This window comes from Hetaerina americana, unplaced genomic scaffold (assembly GCF_022747635.1).
Source record: "Hetaerina americana unplaced genomic scaffold, ioHetAmer1.1.p SCAF_3, whole genome shotgun sequence".
Lineage (NCBI taxonomy): Eukaryota > Metazoa > Arthropoda > Insecta > Odonata > Calopterygidae > Hetaerina > Hetaerina americana.
In genome coordinates this window covers 40,619,712-40,640,203 of record NW_027286874.1, presented here as the reverse complement: position 1 = coordinate 40,640,203, position 20,492 = coordinate 40,619,712, and positions in this window count along the sequence as shown.

The window sequence follows — 20,492 nt, the reverse complement described above, 5'->3', positions numbered from 1 at the left end:
GGCAACTACCCTACAATCATTAAATTAGGAACCCATCGTCGCTCTTCGGTCCTTACACTTATTGGTAGGTTCTCTGGGCAGTCCGTTCATAGGACACGATTTTTATCTTAATATATTTTATCTAGTCCATGGGGAATAGTAGACCTCGTTCCTTATTTAAAGGCCATTTCAATTTCAAATGCCCTCACGACAACACATTAGTGGGTTGATATGTAGGTGACTCCGCCAAGGCTATTATGTCTTGAGAATGGCGTGATTATTACGTTGAAACCGGTTGATATCATACGATAAAATGTGGGTTATTTTTCAGTAAGGGCGAAATTTGTTCTCTGCATTTTCAAGTTATCGAAAAATTTCACGTCGCATCTCTCTCTCTCGATGCGAAGCCTCGGCGAAACTCGATTTTTAGCCTAAATAAGTATATCAGTGTTTTGATTGTGAAAATCGCTGTCAAGTGTATCCCGTTGTAATTAAAATAATTATAAATTTCTGTTTTTCTTACGCAACGACCATTCTTTATATCTGGCATCCTACCTTTACATAAAATTAATTTACAAAAACTGACATAGACATAAAATTGTGGATTATTGTATAAATCTGTTTTAAATATACTAATGTAAAACGGTTTATTATGCTGAAAATTTAAATAACAGTAAATAATCGGGAAATGCATTGAAAATGGCTATGGGATTGGCGTCATTTATTTCCTCTTTATCTTAAGGATATTCAGTAGTGATTAGGTCGAGTTAGGTTAATGATTAATCCTGGGATTAAGCACTGATACATTTTTAAGCAAGCCTTAAAAGACATAAATGTATGTAATCTTACCCCCTGTATGACAATAATCAATTATCCTAAGGATTTCTGATGAAAACATTTGTAATCTTTATTCAAAATTTTTCATTCCATTTATTTTTAGAGTTTAGTGTAATACAGGGTGCAACAACATAACTTTTTTTTTGAAATGCTTCCTTATTTGAAAAAAGGAGGTTATGTTGCCGCACCCTGTATATAATATAATACCCTTCTCAACAATGGCTAAAAGATTGTGAGTATAAGCGAATATGAGGGACAAGGTTTTTCGCTAACCCGAGTGCCATCGCTGTGCATGATTATGTAGACTTGTGTTCGTGGTGAATTGTGGAATTGCACTTGCTAAAAGATTTCAGTTTGAACACCGTCAACTTTAACTCGTGATTAATAATTCTGGGGATTGGAGTGACTGAAATACCACAGGAATTTGAGCTTCTTGTAGGATGAGGAAATATGAGTAATTCGATTGGATCATAGCTAAGGATGGGAAATATTACATCATCGTCCAATCATTTAGGAACTCCTCGTTCCACCGAGAGGTCAATTGTGAATTGTGTTCGTCAAACACTTCTTATATTCTCTAACAGATGACATTTCTCGGAGTAAAATAATCTCAATGGAGTCGTTCCCAGTCGTTTTAAACACTCGTTTGACAATCGGAGACCCTATAGGGTCGATTCCTTCAGACCCGCAACACTTTTCATTTATGTAATCTTAACCACGCATATTTATGGTGGTTCGATCCCGGGGAAAGAAGTCTTATCGGGATCCTAGAAAATTGAAAGGCACGCAAATAGGCCTCCAAGCTCTTACAGACTCATTAGTGTGGTATGGATCCCACCCAATTCCTTCGATTCTGACTCGTTCCAAACGTCCGGTATAGGATCCATGACCATTGGACCAAAGCCCAAACCAAGTCGCCGATCTGGGAGCTAGTGGTTTTCCGCCGTGGTCAAACCCTGCAGATACCCGGGATAGTTCAGATGGCTCGCGTAGTCGCCAGCAAAACGGGATATTGTCTGTGGCATATTGAATTTTAAACATCTTAAAGGTCTGTTTCATAAGAATAATCCATAAATAAGAAACTAAGCACCGTGGGACATTTCAATAATAATTTTATGTAATCCTACACATTCTGACATTCCTTGATATGTATAACAATTGTATTCTATTGATCATTATGTTCTGGGAGCGTTGTAGTCTAGTGGGTAGAGCGCTGGTTTATTAACCGGAGTACCCGGGCCCTATTCCGGGTGACGCCTCTAGATACTCTCAGCTTCATCCAATCTGGATGACTTTTCGGGTACCAGATCTTCCTAGGAAACCATAGGTAGCACAGGGAGAGAAACTCACTCCCCTACTGCCTTGATGTTTGTTATTCACTTGCCGTTGTGGACTCAGGACGCCGGGAGATCTACTCTTACCTACCAAAACGAGATGATAGCTGTTTTGGTGGTTTTATTCAGTTTATAATTAAATTGATTCTGAATGCAATTGAAAAATGTTACACAAATGTTTTATCACGTTCCAATAAATATCTCTTGACTTAGCTCAGTCTACCATATGCTCTATTGTCCTCAACCACGAAAAGGAGCGAATGCGGCAACAGGGTGGCCTGCCGTTCCGCCGGGTGAATTTCCGAGAGTACAGTTCGCGTCAACCAAAGGTTCGTTCTCCCATTACGACCGTGGGCAGGTTTGAGATTTCGGGTGCCACTTTTCTCACTAGTCCCATTCGAAGACTACGTAAAAGTAGAGAACTGAGAGGTGTGAGGAAAGAGAGGGAAAAAACAGGTCCCATTCAGACCCTACTGCTATCGCAGTGGGGATGAGAAGAGGAAGCGTTAACCCACATATACATAATATGCGGAGACCAGGAGCGCCATTCCTTGCTGCCTCATTCAGTTTACACTGTCATTAGTCAATTCCACAATTTATAATGATTAATGTTTAAGTCCTCTTTATTTCCATTACCATCATATTCCTTGTTTGATCCTCGTAATATTTTTCTAAGTTCTTCCTATTTTCCTTTTCCAACGTGCTGGTGTTCTTTTCGTGGTTTTATCATTTTTGGTATTAAGGTCTACCTAGTTCTTTTCCCTCTTTTTTATCATTTTTAATCAGCATGTTTGCTTTTTCATTCCTGTTCGAATGTCTGTATGCCTGTTTATCTTCTCTACATGACCTATTTTTAACGATTTTCGGAAAGGATATCTCAAAACTTGTTCAAGTCTCATTATATAATATACGCGCGTGTGTGTGTATATACACACACGTATTCAAATGTATTCTACTGTTTCAGGCTTCACTTCGTGGAAGTATTTATTACCCATGCTATAAAGACTTTGTAATTTTCCACAGATTTTTATCATAAGGTACAACGCGTTTCACCGACTTGCGGCATCATCAGGTACAAATTTTCTTGACAAACAGTGCGAGAATATATACGCCCAGGGCAGAGTGGGGGCGGGGAGGGGTAGAAGGACCTGCAAGGGGTGGAGGCGATCTGTTGCGTTGAAGGGTTGGTTTTTCCATTTCCAGGCTAGTTTCTCGGAAAGGAGTGGGGAAGGGGATGGAACAATTGCTCGTTACAAAAGGCCGTGTTGGGGTTTGTCAAGTTCCTCCTTATCTGCATTTGCTCGAGAGCGTCTATTTTTAATCCTCTTGGGAGTATATGTAATATTTCTGGGAAAAAATCACTGCTGTGGTCGAATTCTAGTAGGTGCTTAGCAAAGAGTTGGTATTCTTATTTTTGTGACATCTCGCGTGTTCCTTGGCTCGTAACTTGACATTTCTTACTGTCTGAACGACATAAAAAGCGTTGCAATTATCGCATTTCAGTTTATAAATAACTGTTTTAAGAGGACTATCCTGTGTGTCTTCACCATTGACTAGAAGTTAGAGAGGGAGAGGGTTAGGGGAGGGTAAAAGGTTGCTTTGAGTGAGGTGGGTAGGCAGTTTGAAATCCTATATAATATATCTCCCCGAAATGGGATGGAGCACCACCTAAATTCATTAGATACTGTGGACAGTGCGGAGGAAATACTATTTATGGCCTTTGAATTTTGTTTTTTCCGAAGTAATTTATCATTTAGCTTAGTTTTTTACCCATTGTCGTCGGTAGTTATACTAGTGATTGTCCTGAGTTCGATGTTGAAGTTTTTGGGGAGGGAAAGGGGATGTGCAGGAGGCGGTGGATCATCGAGCGGAAGGTCGCATGTTTGTGAAAAAAATGGTAGGCGGAATCATTAGGAATTATGTGGTCTTATACAGTGGATTTCCTGCAAATTGCAAACTCGTGTCTTTTTTCTCTTATGGTAATTGAAAAATCGAGGAAGTTGATTGTGCCGTTGACGTCTTTTTCCATGGAGAAGGAAATATTCGGATGGAGTGTGTTTAGGTGATTGTGGAAGGAGTCTAACCGGCGGTTTGTTCCTGTTCACAGCATAGAATGTCGTCAACGTAACGGAATCAATAACCAACGTTTTCTACATGCTTATTGTCATCATTGACAAGATTTTCTTCTACTGAATTGAGGAAGAGTTCGGCTTGGAAGGGGAAAATTGGGGAACCCATAGCTAGCTCATCCGTTTGGCTATAAAGGATGTGGTCGAAATTAAAATAGTTTTGGTTTACTGTCACTTTGATGAGGGAGATTAATTCGTCTGAAATATTTTGGGAAATGGTGGAATCATTTAGGAGTTCTTTCGACCTAAGCAAGGCGATATGAGCACACAAGTAAATAAATTATTAATGTCAAATGAGATTAGTCTCGCTTTTTCCGGAACATCAATTCCTTTCAATTTTTCGGCAAGCTCTATTGAGTTTTTGACTCCGTATTTATGTTTAAAACCTGTGAAATCTCGGAGCATTGAGTTTAATTTACGTGACAGAAGGTATGAAGGGGCGGACACAGCTGAGACTACAGGTCGAATAGGCATAGCTTTTTTATGTAGTTTGGGGAGTCTGTACAACCTGAGGGCAGAGGGGTTCGTTTGAATTAAACGAAATTAAGATAAGGAAGCACTTGGGAAACCCCAACACGACCCTTTGTAGCGAGGAAATGTTTCGGTTACCCTCCCCACTCCTTTCCGAGAAACTAGCCTGGAAATGGAAAAACCAACCCTTCAACGCACCTTATCGCCTCCACTCCTCTCAGGCCCTTCTACCCCTCCCTCCCCGCCCTCACTCTGCCCTGAGCTTATACATATATTCTCGCACTGTTTGCCAAGAAAATTTGTACCTGATGATGCCGCAAGTCGGTGAAACGCGTTGTGCCTTATAATAAAAATCTGTGGAAAAGTACAGTGTTTTTATTATGGACGTGTACAAATATTTGCGAAGGTGAATAATGTCTCGATTGAACGTCAGGATTTCTCAAAATACAGAAAAAGTTCACCAAATGGCACACACCTAAATCGTGAGTTTTTTTTGTATTTTGGTCTACCGTCATGTCTGTGACCACACATACATGTATACATATTCAAGAAGTTCTCTCGGGTTTCCCACCAGGTCAGGTTGCAGTGCACCGACGTTTCGAAGGCTGACTCTGCCATCGTCTTCAGGGAACCTGAGATCCTTCATGTATACATAAATGTGTGTATATGTACACGTATATAATATGTGTATGCGTTTTCTTGGAAATTTTAAGGAAACAAAATTGCCTTAATTTCCCTTTTCATGTCGTATTCATTACGATCAGGTGTTCAAATACATTACATTTCCGGTAATTTCAGTGTTTTTATTTCCAAGTCTCACCAAAAAGAAAAATTTTCATCAATTTTGTTCCAAGATTATCATATACTTGTTAACGAGTGGACGGCCTTAACAATGTGGACTGTGGGCAAGCTGCGACGGCTTTAACAATGCCGAATTTAAACCGAGGAACGGTATTAATAATGTTAGACATGAGTCGTAAAGCCATGCAATTTCAGATAATACACAACGTTCACCCAATTTCTAAGTGGCGAGAGGGGAAAATTGATACTTGAGGATCAGTGGACGCGCCAGGAACACATAAAAGACACGCAACTACCTTGGTTACTGATGGGAAAATTCATTCCATGGCAAGGATAAGCGTTAGGCCTCACGCAGCATTTTTATTTGTGGTTCCTCTAAGGGACATACAGGGTCCGTACACTAATTATCGGGACTGGTTCTAAAATACAAAATTTATTGCAGTTATCATTACAATTACTTCATAATCTTCAAAATACATTCCTCCTGCATCGATGCACTTAGTTCTGCGCGTCTGCCACTCGTCCAAAGCCCGCTGGAGGTCGGTTTCCGGAATACTGTTCAGAGCCTTTGTCGTTGCCGTTTGAACCGCCTCGATGGAGTCAAAACGATATCCTTTCAGCTCCTATTGAGCCATCCTTTGAGGTAATAACGTTGTCGAGAAAATCTTCATCTTCCTGGACGCAGTCCAAAATTTCTTGCGAAATTTCCACCCGCGACAGTTTTTGTTCATCGCTAAAGACTTTCGGCGCCAGCTTCGCGCACACTTTCCTCATGGTAAGATCCTCTGTTACAATGGTGTGGACGGTTCTGACTGGAAGGCCGGTCTCCTCACTGATAAGGGCGATGGTTAAACGCCAGTCAGAGTCCAAAACCTTTTTCACTTTGGCCACCTGAGCATCAGTTCGAGTGGTCATCGGGCGTCCGACGCGGTGCTCATCTTCGACGAGCTCCCGGCCTTCCTTAAACATTTTTTGCCACTCAAAAACTCTTGTGCGGCTTAAAGCATCATCCCCATAAGCCTGTTAAATGAGTTCAAGGGTCTCCGACGCAGATTTCCCGATTTAACGCAAAACTTCACAGCGTAGCGTTGCTCGACGGTGCGCTCCATGCTGGGGCGACGACACCACAAACAATCACACGTCACAAAAATCCACCTCCTATCTCAACGCATACCCGTAGGCGACTGCACTAAAGTGCGCCTGAGTGGTGGGGGACCCCTCTACCGAACCGACCGATCGGACCCCCATCCACCGCTCCGTTGAGGCTACAGCGAAACAGTCACGATACTTATTGTACGGACCCTATGTATGAGGCCTACGTTAAACTTTGGCACTGCCAGGCTGCAAGCAGAAAAAGAGTAATGTGGGAAAACTAATCACACACTAGGAACCATAACTTAGTACACTCACATTAATAACCGCTGAGTGGATCTTACGGCAAATGCTGGTGACTAACCTCGGAGAGCAATAGCGTGGAATTCTCTGGGCGGAGGATTCCTATCGAGAGCATTTTCACACACCTAAAGAAGCGTTTATCCCTTTGATTCATCTCGAGAAAATGAATTGCATGGCATGGATCACGATGAGGCCTCATCCACACTCCTTTTACGTCTTGTTTTTCGGACAGGGGTATTTACATACCACGTTAATGACTAACAACATGGGTGGTTTCACCACACATCAGCACTCTAATACCTTTGAAGTAGCTTACGAGGACTTGAATCCTCTCGCCAGTGACCACTTCATGCTTAAACTTCAGTGACCTCCTGGAAGTCTGGCAGTACGATAAAACACCACAGATAGGAAAACTAAGTGAAAATGGAAGAGATGGGGTGGAATCCAACTGGGTTTTTGACATTTAGCTTATATTCAGGGAACACTCCCTAAGGAGTAAGAACGAAAGCAAGAATTAACCCATTTTTACTTAAAAATTCATAAAATGATCTTATTCATGTCAATTGAGAATAGGTTTTCACCGTTTATAAATGCTTATTAATGTACACTCCTCTTTTTGATCGATAACATGGCCTCGGTAAAATGATTTTCCGCCATGGAAAAAACTTGTTCTTATGAATTTTTTGTTATCGCGACGGTTTTTGCAGCTATTTGTTCCCCAAAAATGGTCGGCCATTGCTTTGGTTTTATATTACCATATTTTAGATTTACAGGGTCCGAATTTAAGAAAATTAATGAGTAAATTCCGGATCCCACAACAGCCACAACTGTCTGGCAACGTCTTTCCTTTCCCTGTTCGTATGTACACGTCGCCTTCCGTGGCTGCTCTAAAGCACTTGGCAGCTTAAATCAGAAAAGCGCCCCTTCGTGAAGGTGCCTTGAGTGTGCGAATGCGCTGGCTGAAATTCTTTACTGCGCCCTGAGGGTTTCATAAATTTTTCCCTCTTTAACAGAAATTTTCCGCCAAGTATTTTTTGGCATTGAACGAAACGCGTTGCTGAAATTTAGGCTATTTATAAAATCCATCTTTTTGATTCCCACCCTCTGCATTTTTATGTATCCCACTCGGAGGCCTCACGAAAGCGAAATACGTACTTAAGGAAACCTCGGTTAAGACGCGTGGTCAGGGTTAAGTATTTGAGTCTCCACTGAAGAGAGGGAAGATTTTATTGAGTCCATTCATTACACATAAGCTCAGGAGAGTGGGCAGGAGTTACATTTCTGGTAGGAAAGATCCTCACATGATTCACAGGCCTTTCTTTATTGGAATTAAATGAGAGTGTATGGTATGATGATTATCCATGAGAAAACGAATGAAATAAGATAATCGAGAGGTAGAGAAGCTATGATCAACATTAAAGTAAGAGGGGATGAACTAGGGCAGGTGAAGCAGTGTATTTAATTTAGATAAAAATGGGCATAGTTGCTGGGGACGTTGAGAAAATAACTGATTTAGCGAAAGAATCATTTGCAAAGAGAAAATTGTGCACTCAGTAAATTTGTGAAAAAAAGATTAGTTAAAACTTTATTACAGATGTTAAACTCGGTTTTTGTGACAAGAAAATGATCGTGGCTTGGAGGTTTGTGAGATATGTGTCGCGAGGAATGGGGAAATAAGTTGGAAAGGGAGGAAGATAAACGCTGAAGTTTTACCAGTACGTTGAGTGACGAAGAGAGAAACTTATAGTATTTCAGAAAATCCGTAAAAGGCAGAAAGAATAGATGGAAGAAATATTGTAGGGTAGTGGAATGTTGAAGGCCGTTAAAGAAGAGAGAATTTTAGGCAAATGGGGTGGAGGAAGGGAGAGGGTATAAAAGGAGGCCAAAGTCGCGAAGAGGCGAAGGAAATAATGTAGAGCAAACAAGAGCTCGTGATATTTCAAGATAGAAGTCCTGCTAGGGATGGATAATATAACATATTAAACATTCAAAACTTAACTTTAATCGGCAGAATACCCTCAGTGAACATCAACGAAAATTTGCCACATTTTTTTAGTACTTAAGATCATCAGGGACTCCAACCGAGGTCATGTCCCGGCAATGACGCCCTATAAAGCGCAAGGTTGGAGAAGTCAACCACTCGACTGCTCCGTTTCATCAATCATTTACGAAGCAAAAGGATGAATGGATTCCCTCCATCTCCTTTGCATCCAGTGTCCAATGGACCCTCATGTTACGAGTTTCTCCATTTACTAACGGCCAAAAATAATCACACGAATCCTTTCTCTCGAGTCAAATGTTCTCATTGACTGTCACCTGAACTATTTTTGAGGCTATGGCATCTCTTCACTATCGATTCGTTCACGCTCGCCTGTATTCCGTCCAGGGTGATGCTAAGAATAGTCGTTGGAAATTAACCCAGTTACCCCCCAGGTTCGTGACCTCTGACCTGCTTTCTTCCTCCCACTAGCCCTGAAGAAAAATTTATCGAGTCAGAAAGTATATGGTCAACTATTTACCTTTCTCCATATTTTCCCACCTTCTGGGCTACTATTGATGAATTTCTGTATAGTAATTTTATTGGTTTAACTATACTTAAGGGGTAAAGGGGGTATGAAAAGGGGGTTGAAGGGGTAAAATCAGTGCATTTTTTATATCTACTGGCTCTCCGCTGTACCGCTGTCCGGGCATCTCTGACTTCCTTGGTCTAACATAATTTAATGAAATTCAAGTTACCAGCCATTGGGAGAAAAATGTACGTGTACTGCGCACAGCCAGTCGAGTGGGAATGAAAATAATGGACCATTCCTCCCCAACCTTCCGTTGATCTTAAGCTAATGCCTCTTTTTCCTTTCCCATACTTCATGTGCAGCCAGTATGAAGGTCCGAATGGACTAAAAACTAGAGATAAGCCTCATCCTCACCTGTCCAACCGCCTGGTTGATGACTATTTATAACTTAAAACTTAAATATGCTAATTCAGAGAAACTGACTTTAATGAATGAAAATTAATTTCCTTCCATGAGGTCTAAGATTTTCCCTCTGAGTGATTGACAGCGTATCACGAATGCGGATTTTGGCGCATTAAGCTTGGTGAGGGATGAAGAAAGTCAACGGCGTAAACGGGAGTGAACGGTGGCCGGGGAGGAGACGGCGGGCCGGGCTCGTCGTTCTTGGAGTCAGATGTGAGGCGGGGCGGATGGTTAAGGTCCCTTGGCAGACGAATAGGAGCATGGTGGGAAGGGTGCTGAGAGCGTGGGCGGCGTGGGCAATGATCCGTGTGTTGATGCATCCCACCGTCTGCACTCTGTTTGACTTCAATAACTTACTACCGTTTGTATACCATTAGTAATTCCACTAAATAATCAAACTGAAGGTCGGCTTGGCTAGGCGAGAGGAGAGCTCACCTGGAACTAAGCTCTAGGGCATGGGGAACTCACACGCCAGGGTACGGGTTTCAACTCCTTCCCACCAATGCCACCAGCAGTTTCCCCATAAGTCCTTGTGGGCTGATAAAATATATCGCTTGCGTTTTATGTGGGATTTTCTATAGTATGCTTCCAGACATTTGAAACTTAGACCGGCCGTTCAATATTAGCCCAACGATTTTACTCAATAGGCTATCAAGTCACCAACATGAATAGAATAACGAAGGTTATACTGAGAAACATGTAATAACTTCCTTTGAATACATTCTCATGTGTCTAACTCAGGAGTTAGAAGGAGGACTATAGAGCTGGTTCCTTTTTCAAAAATATCACATCCAACCGATATTCGAGGATTATCGTTAATATTTGATATATGGTCGTTTTCATTGTATGCCACACGCTGTTAATGGAGCGCCAAAACACACATAGTGAAGATATTGAGAATGTTTTACTTCGAAGCGAAACTCGGAACGAACGATGTGGAAGGATTCATTGGGTCGGATAGGTGACGTTGTCGAACGAGCCTTGAGCATTTTAACCATTACGGCGCTATTAGCAAACCTTTTTATTTCGTGGGCTCGTGGTAATTATTTCCTTGCTTCATGTTTATTTATTTGCTTTATTTTCAATTTGCCACTTAACAAAGTTAGAGAAAATTCTATGCATTTCAATACTATATGGCGTTAAATTTACATTGATATCACGAGTAAGTATACAAGAAAAAATATATAAATGACATGTAATCAAATAAAATACGGGTTACAAGTAAACACGTTTTGATACATGATATATATATATATATATATATATATATATATATATATATATATATATATATACTATATATATATATTTTTATTTGATCAAAGTTAATCAATTTTTAATCAAAGTTATCAATATATTCCTACATAAACAAAGATAGCTATGGAGTATCCATGTATAAACATAAATTTAGGTGTTGCCGAAAATGTGTATTCTCTCAGTTCCACTTCCTCGTTCAACTAATATTCTACCTTCTATTCCATAATTTTCAATATCCCACTGACTCCCAACTTGTCCCTTATCCTATTTTTTTCCCTCCTCCGTATTTCCCCCCGCCAAAATAATTTCCCCCGCCATATCTAACGTTTTAGTCTTTCGTCTCCCTATAAAAGGTATTTTTTACTTTCATGATTAGCTGATAGTTTTCAAAAATTAAATGATCTTGCAATAAGAAACATTAAGATAAACATGACACCGTGGACAATTTTTCGCCATTTTAGTATATCTTATAAAATCATTAATGCACTTATAATATTTCGTTGGTCTCCAGGGGCGGAAGTTTGTTCCATTCTCACGCAATAAAACCGTGAAAAACAATTTAAACTTTAATTGGTAATAATTCAATCGAAACGATTTGTGAAGTGTGATTACGATAGAGTTTTGTTTAAGGCATTAATTTACCAACTCAAAAACTACTGTAATTGAAAAAATTATTTCCCCAATATTTTTCACTCAAGTTATGTTAAGTTAGTTAAATTCCTTCATGTTAATACTAATGTGTATGTGTTTCTGTAACTTTTTATTAATTAAATTATGTTTATTGCTTAATCGACAAGTCATTAGGTCAATAATAAACCAATTGTTAACGTAATATATGCGTAAAATAATTAGTCCCGAGAAGTCCTGGTGCCCGTGAAAACATCCAGCTTTGATTTTAGATGAGCTAGGCTCCCATTAAATTAATTTTATTTGGGCTTGGTTTTGATACAGTAAATCTTATTATTTCTGAGAAGATTTTACTCCAAATCGAATGAAATGTATTTTATTCTGTGGAACAACAAAGTTTCCCTCTTCTAACGTAATAAAAAAGATTCACTAGGTGACACCGTTTGCCGTTGGAAACATCTAATATGACAACGATAACATCACTACCATCAGGTCATATATTTTCTATTAATAATCCCAATACACGGTTATAAGGCAGAAACGCGGAATATTTGGGGGTCGTGTACCTATGCTCGTCGTAGGCTGAAGTATCAAGTTTCGCAATATTAGCGAGCCTCACAACCTCGTCATTAGTCTTCCTTGAATACAAGCGCGGTAGTTTACCTGTAATCCAAATTTGTATTGATCATCACCTCGTGGATATGTTGCTTGTCGAATTCGATCCAATATCTGTAGATTGATGACAGCGCCGCGTGGGGTGTGGTGAATTCGCTCCTTCCGGATTAATTGAACCCAACCGACCCAGCCCAATTCCGAGCTTCCGCGCGGAAGCTCAGAATTCAAGATTGGAAGTAAGAAATGCCTGCGGACCAATATTGCTCAGCAATCAGGGTCCGGGCCACGGAATTCCTATTACCGTAACCTGCCCCACGGTATAAAGTCTATCGCATGATATCGACTAGCCCTTATCGAAGTATTTAAATTAAAAGATGAATGTAGTTGAAATAATACTTAAGCGACTTCTAAAATGGCCGAGACTTCGTAGTCGTGGGCGTCACTACTTTTTTAAATTATCTATTAAAATTATTCAGCAAAAAAACTAATGATGAAAAAACTAATATCCGACTGAATGGGCTTGAAATTTAAAAAAAAACCAGAGGCCTTTTCATGTATGTATGTTTCGGGGATATCTCTAAGGTTTTATGCAATCGTTCTATGAGCCTTCGATAGGGATAGTTAAAATGCTGGCAGATCTATGTAGCGTGAAATTTATTTGTGAGCTTCTTACAGTTTTTTATAATTTGGCCTGTAAATTGTACTGTGGAAACCATAATATCCAGATATTTCCAGAAAACTATTAGGCAGTTATTTACTAAGGCCTCATCCAGCGCTGTTGATTAGGCCAGCGTTGTACTAAAAGGTAGACAATTTCTCCTTTGTGAATGTAACCAGCGTAAAAGAAGAAAAATTGAATTGATAAATGGTCTTACTGTTTTTCAAATTATGTCAAACGGACGGTATATTGAGTTACATTAAAATGCCAAATGTGATTTTCCATAAAGACACGAAAATCGGCCTGAGGTATCCAGAACTGTTTGCGACACACACCATCATGGAAAAATTATCATGATTTCCAAAAAGGCCATTGTATAAAAAAATAGAAAACGATGAAGGCACAACCACATAAAAAGGAAGCGTGATCTGTCTATATCTTCAATTCCAAGAAACTGTGGGAGATGGCGCGGCTGTAACTTTTAACGGAGTCGTTCGCTAAAGTTACATTACAATGCAACAATTTCAGGTGCAAAAATCATTCGCCTTGACCAGGAATCGAACCCAGCTCCCTCGGTGTCCGGCCGAGTAAATCAGTTAGGCTACCGACACTACCGAAGCTACTCCTTATATTTTCAATGGTTATATGTCAAAAAACCTACAACTGCATAATATAATTTAAAAATTTCACGTGTTAATTGCCAGCGCTCGTTTTTGATGATGTGTGGTTAATAAGAAATTGAGTTCGAGTATTTTGTAGTGCTTCCAAATCTAATTTTGATTTTTCATGGTACACCCGTGAATGACAAGGAAAATATTTTAGGCTAATGGAGTGGTAATATAGATAATTTACGGAGCCTGTAAGTTATCATCATGGTTGAAACGCCGAATCGTTTGAAATGTTTTGTTTTATCAGGATTTTACGTAATTCGTTATGAAAATTTGAGTCTAAATTGGTCTCATTCATCAAAGAAGGCCTCAGCGGCTAGGGCAAAAAGAAATCAGGCTATAATCGTTATTTTATTAATTATTTCGACGAAAAATGATGTGTACTGTGGTATTAATTCCTAAACGCATAAATGAAGAGCAGAAGATCGAGGAGGTCGTAACCTCTTTGAGAATATGATAGAACATTTTTTTTCTCAGCAAGACATTAGGTGCTACATTAATGAACTTCGAAAAGACCATTGATAAAACCTGGTAGAGTAATATCTTGAAATGGCAGGGGAAAAAAGAGATTGGTTGCAATGGCAAATAGTAAGCAAGCAAATATCAGAGTACCAAGCTGACGAGGAATAAAAGGCGAAAGAAAAAAGAAGATCCCATAAATGAAGGAGTTTCAAATGAATGCAACCCCTGGCCTACACTTATATATATAGGTAGAAAAGATGATTAAAATTAGTCTAATTAGTTAAAAATTATCCTATGTAGGTATTGAATAAATTTAAGTCGGGTGTGGAACATTAAGACATGCTCGGTTACAGACGATATAAGAGTTTTAGCGGAGAATTTAAGAGACCGTAAAAGATAATTTTGAAGATCGGCTATAATAAGTAGCTTAGCTAAAGGTCAGAGCAGAAAATTCTGAAAGAGTCCTTCTCTGAGTGCAGTGAATCAAGTATTCGACCGATGTATCATGAAAATGCGTACAAATTAAAATATAGCCCTATTATGCGGAAGAGAGCGGGCGAGACTGAAGGCAAGCTTTGCACGAGGAGGATAGAGAATGGAGCGATTGGAATCTTATAACTGCAGGAGAAGCAGCAAAGCGTGAAACGAAGACGTTTGGTGACATGGAGTTCAGAAAAGCACATACTAGGAAGCGTTCGTGATGAACAGCTATCAAGTACTACGCTCACATTGGATGCGATTACATATACGGAAATAGTGTGTGAAAAAATTCATTCAGAGTATGGCCTTCGTCGGGTAGGAGTCGTGGATATTAGGGGAAGTAGCCCAAAGAATAGTTACAGCCCTTGAAACCTAGCGCTGGAAGCGAATGCGGAATATCAAATGGGCAATGCTACTCTGCCCAATAAATACGCGAACTTCGCGCATAAAAACTTTATTTTACCAAATTTAGTCAACATCAATTTTAAATACATAATTGTTTCCCCTTCAAAGTACTCTCCATTCGTTACTATGTACTTATACCATCTTATTTTCCATTGTTAAAGCACCTTTGGAAGTCCTTGGCAGTTAGGCTTTTTAGTTTTCTCGTCGTTTCTATTTTATTGTGTCCACATCTTCCCCGTTAAATCCCCTCATCATATTTTTGCATTTAGGGAATAGGAAAAAGTCGCAGGGGGCGAGATCTGGCGAATGAGGAGGATGATTAAGGATGGTGATTGAATTTTTTGCCAGAAACTGGCGAACAATCAATTCTGAATGTGCAGGTGCATTGTCATAGTCAAGGATCCATCCATCATGTTCGGTTAAAATAGTGTTCTGTGATTTTCCTAAATTCAGTTCATGAGCGATCATTCGGACAGTTTTTCAACGATCGGCAAGGACAAGGGACCGCGCACGATCAATGCTGTCGTCAACAAAGGTGGTTGAAGGTCGTCCCGGCCTTGCATCATCTGTGGTGTCTTGACGGCCATCTTTAGAAGGCTTAATTCACTTGAAAATGGATGTTTTCTTCAGAGCATTATCACCGTAAACAGCTGTCAACATTTCAGTAATTTCCTGATAACTTTTACCGCACTTCACCAAAAAACTTGATTTCCATTCTTTGCTCCGTGATTTCGTCAATTTCCACTTTCGACAAACAGTAAAAACAAGGACAACGGAAACTAACATAGCTAGCACCATACGCACAGCTAGACGATCCGCCAAGCACAGATGGCTCATTGGGTCTCAGGCAACTAGAAACACTAGTGGGCTATAGTGGTGTAATGGCCACCAGATTACTCCAGTTCGCGCATTTATTGCACAGACCACGTATTGCGAACCCAAAGTGGCAAAATAACTACATATATTAAATGCACCTGGATAAATGCACGGTTTGAATCAAAAGTATCGGGAAATTTTTCGGAAAATTAGATTTGTTTCAGATATTACTACAATTCCTCAAAGTTCTTCAAAGTACACCTCTTGAGCGTCAACAAACTTTTGCCAGCGGCTTTTCCACGACTCGAAGGCTCCCTGGTAGGCGCATCCCGGAAGGTCATTGGAGCTACCGTGTGAGCTTCTTTGACGGCACTTGACGGGTCCCATTGTGGTGTCTTTTGAGGGAGGATTTCACTTTTGGGAATAGGAAATACCTAGTCGGGACTGTAAGGGGATTCGGGAATCGTCATGTCGCGTTGCAGAAGGTCTTTGCAAGCCGAAACATGTGCACATTTAACTGACGGTCTGAATTCTGCACTTGAACACACCACGACAAAATTGTTACCGATACTTTTTATACAAACCTCGTAATGGATTTGTTTGTCAAATTATAAAGTGAGGTACTCCACGAGAAAGGCTGAGAGATAAATGAACAGGCTAAAATAAGGTTGGGAAGAAAATCTATGCGGAAGTAAAGTATTAGGATTACATAAGACAGAATGGAAGGTTTCCGCCAACCAGCACTCCGGATGAAAGAAATAAATGCTCATTAATATCCTTCAATGAAAAAGTGGTGTAAAAGAGTCTTTTCACGTCGCCTGATAAACCTTTGTGTGTACAGCTGTTCGGAATCTCGTGTCTTTCAGCAAGAGAAAGAGAGACAGAAAGTAAAAAAGGTAGGAGATCCATGAAATTTGAAGACATTAGACCGAAAATCGAATGTGTCGTCAAACTAAATGCGGTGAAACTCAACTCCCTTCAGTCTGAAATATTTATGAAAAGAAGACGGCCATCGGTTGTAATCGAAGGGTAGATGTAGAAATGGACTGGGGACGGTTGGGGCCATTCTCCTGTGGAACTGTGTTAGTCTAATGCTACCTAATATAATGTACGTAGCGCTAGTGCAAAGCGTCCTGGGGTAAAAATGGAGCGCGCTTATAGCGCCGATCCAGTGAGCGTGGAGCAAGAACCGAACGAGAGGCTAATGCCTCGAGGATCTTTGGCAGAGGAAGGGTCCCAGTGAGGGACGAGTTAAAAGAAGGAGTAGAAGGTCGGAAATAGCTGGTGCTCATCGGTGGGATGCATCGAGGAGGAAGTCACCTGCACCTGCTTTTTTCTTATTCATCAGGTACTGAAATTCACGAGGCGTGTGACCGCGTAACCCCGAGCGATGCGCTCTCCTCCCTCGCTCCCCTCCGCCCGATCAATTCTCCACCGCGTCCTTTTTTTTCTCAAACGTTAGAACAGTAACAACGGAAACAGTCACTATTGGCATTCATCTACAATCTGAAATGGATCAAATGACTCTCCTGACTCATATAGGGGAATCGGGATGGCTAACGTACTGGCTTCTCACCGAGAGGGCCCAGGTTTGAATACTTGAGACGGTAGATCTTTTTTAGTCGTATCCCAATCCTTACTCGAGGTGCTTTGTGGAGAGTACTTAGAGTGAATACGCCGTCCGTCCGATGGGGCGTTAAGCTGCGGACCCCTTGGCGCATTTCGTAAAGAGTAGGCTAATGCCGACGCCGGGTTTCTCTCCACCCTTTCTCCTTTCCTATCCATCCCTAATGGCGTAAATGGGCTTAGCTGTCAGTCGCCTCCCTTAAAAACTACTACTACTGACTCATTTAATGTCATCCAAGTCTCGAAAAAAGCTCCCAAAGCTGTTTGCTGGTTGACATCCGGAATATATGTACAAGCTATACAAAATATCTGTAGAGTGGCCGTAGTCAGGGCGGGAATGAGGATTTGAGTGATGAAGTAGGACGCAGGAGCGAACCTCGGAGAAACAGCCAGGGTCGTCTTCCGGCATTCTCATGGGCTAGAGAAAACAGGAAACTCAGCCAGCGTTGGTGCATTCTCGAGAGCGTGTGCTCACTCTCTCTCTGCGTGTAGATTGGAAAAGGGTCACACGAGATTTAACGCCGTTTCCTATTGAATGTTCGATGGAGCGAGGAGGCCGCTCTACTTTTTTTGAGCAGGCATCCGTCTAATTAGACTTCTCCGTACCATGCTTATTTCGAATGTGATTATACCCTAGCACGCCCCCATTTCGATTCCCGCAGGCATTGCCAGTTAATTCATTGAACAACACTTTTAAGTGGCACATGAAATAATGCATATCAGTGCCCGACGGAAAGGAAGAAACTGGCGCAAAGGCGATAAAGCGATATGTATACCTTTACTGAAGGTGTACATATCTATGTAAAACTGCGGTGTTTTTAACCGATAAAAAATACGGTGGTTGCGCTACGTAAAAACGTGTATTAAAAACTACACGCACGTGCCCAGAGCAGTTCAGAGGTGCGCTTCCGACTCCTTATACTATGTGAGGGGGTGACGGTAGACCGGAGGTGGTGTGTATGCTAGCAGCCGAAGGTCATTGGTTCCATTCCCGTGACCGGCGAAAATTTTTCAGCCGAGAAAAAATTTGTTAATGGTTTTTTGGAACTAGGTAACCACACGTTAACAGAAAATACACAATAATGGTATTTCGGAACAAGACAACGAGGAAAATGGACTTTACCGGAAAAAGCTACCCTGAACCCATGGTGAAAGGCAGCAGTTTCACCATTAGGCACTGGTGGCGCAGACCGAGTGGGTCGGCCCGGCATCAGCTGCCACAGCTGCAGGCCAGAGTGACCAGAAGCTCACGGTATCGGCCGCATTACTGCGTTGTGGAATGCAACGGGGAACCACCACATTATTCTCTTTAGAACATGCAGCCTTGCATTAAAATATAATGAGGGTTGCCGTAAAACCAATCCAAGGATTGCAATACTGATGATGATACTATGTGAAGTATTTAAATGTCATTTTAACGTCTGTTCTAGACTGTGGAAAATCCAGAGTTAAGGTTTGGCAACGTAATGATAGGATTTATGAACCGCAGTGGAAAAAGAAAACGATTATAATTGAAGGAATAATGCTATTTCTCTTTTAATAGACTCTGCGTTGAATACATTGCAAGAATTATAGGGATGCGCCTTTAATTTTCCACTTGAAAGAGTATAAGATAGTGTGTGAGTAACTTTGTAGTATATGCATAAATATAGAATTAATTGATGAATTATTTCAGGAGTAAAATAAATCCATTTGGAATGAAATTGTCGCTAGATGATTTTTTTTACAAATGTATCTGCTTGGGAAATATCAAAAGAGCAATGACCTCTTGCTTCTGATAATAAGAGGAGAAGTTAGTGGAAGGAAAAGAATGTTACAAATTTGAGGAGAATCTCTTTCAGCTCATTACAAAAACACATACCCTAAGTAGAAATATTGTTCCTATTTTCTCTAAATTAAATAGTCTAAAAATTCAACCCTGAAAAATAACTTTTGGGATGAGTTATAGGGGTCGCAAACAGTTATCATATTCTATGATATAATTTTTGAATCCATATTCTAACCTTACCCAACAACAAACATAATTGTTGCACCTGGACATAAAATAATATTCCTTTATCAGAAGTGTTATTTAAAACATTTTAATCAATTCAAAAGTTGATGATTGTAAAGATTAAATCAGCGAAAATTGACTGTTTCCCATTTGAACTGAGCTAAAATCTTTGTGAATAAATAAGTAAAATTGTTAACTAATATAAGCATTACTGTTTACAAAAGCCGATTTTAACGAATTATGTTTATGTATTTTATAATGTGTACACATATGGAGTAAAAACCATTCCAAAAATAGTATTGCAATTCCAGGGAATAACATGACCCCAGGAGTATTTTATATAGTTGTAAAAAATGTTACTTAAGTTTATGACATGAAAAGTCTGATATTATATTTATATATTTAGGTCAATTACTTAAAATTTGATTTAGGCTCAACATCTCATTTTGCTTCTTTGCTGGTGATATTTAACTTTTATTATTGCCATCTAGAAAAAAGGAAATCAGGAAAAAATGAAAGCATTCATCAGGCTTATAAACAATATCAATTTGAATAGTGCTAATGATGAAGTTCCTCCTGGCTTGCAGAATGGCTATGGAAGGAAAAAATATTAAAATCCACTAGTCACTTTTTCCAGCTTTGTACTCGTACCAAACTTAGCTGGATATTATTTATTGCTGTTATTGCTTAAAACATATTTCATTATTCATTCAAATGTTCACAAAAATGCATATAGTATTGCGCAGTGATGAAGTTCATGCTGTTTTATCTGGAATTAAATAAGGAGAAATGAATTGCCTCAACTGATAAGTGGGATTCAAATTTTTATATGATATTCAATGAATTGGCAATGGCCTCTGATAAGCCCCCCAACGTTATTGTGTATCATGTGACATGCCACTTAGTATAAGGCTTGCCATTTCGTATAATCCTGAATTAAAATTTACAATTGGAAACATTTGTGATA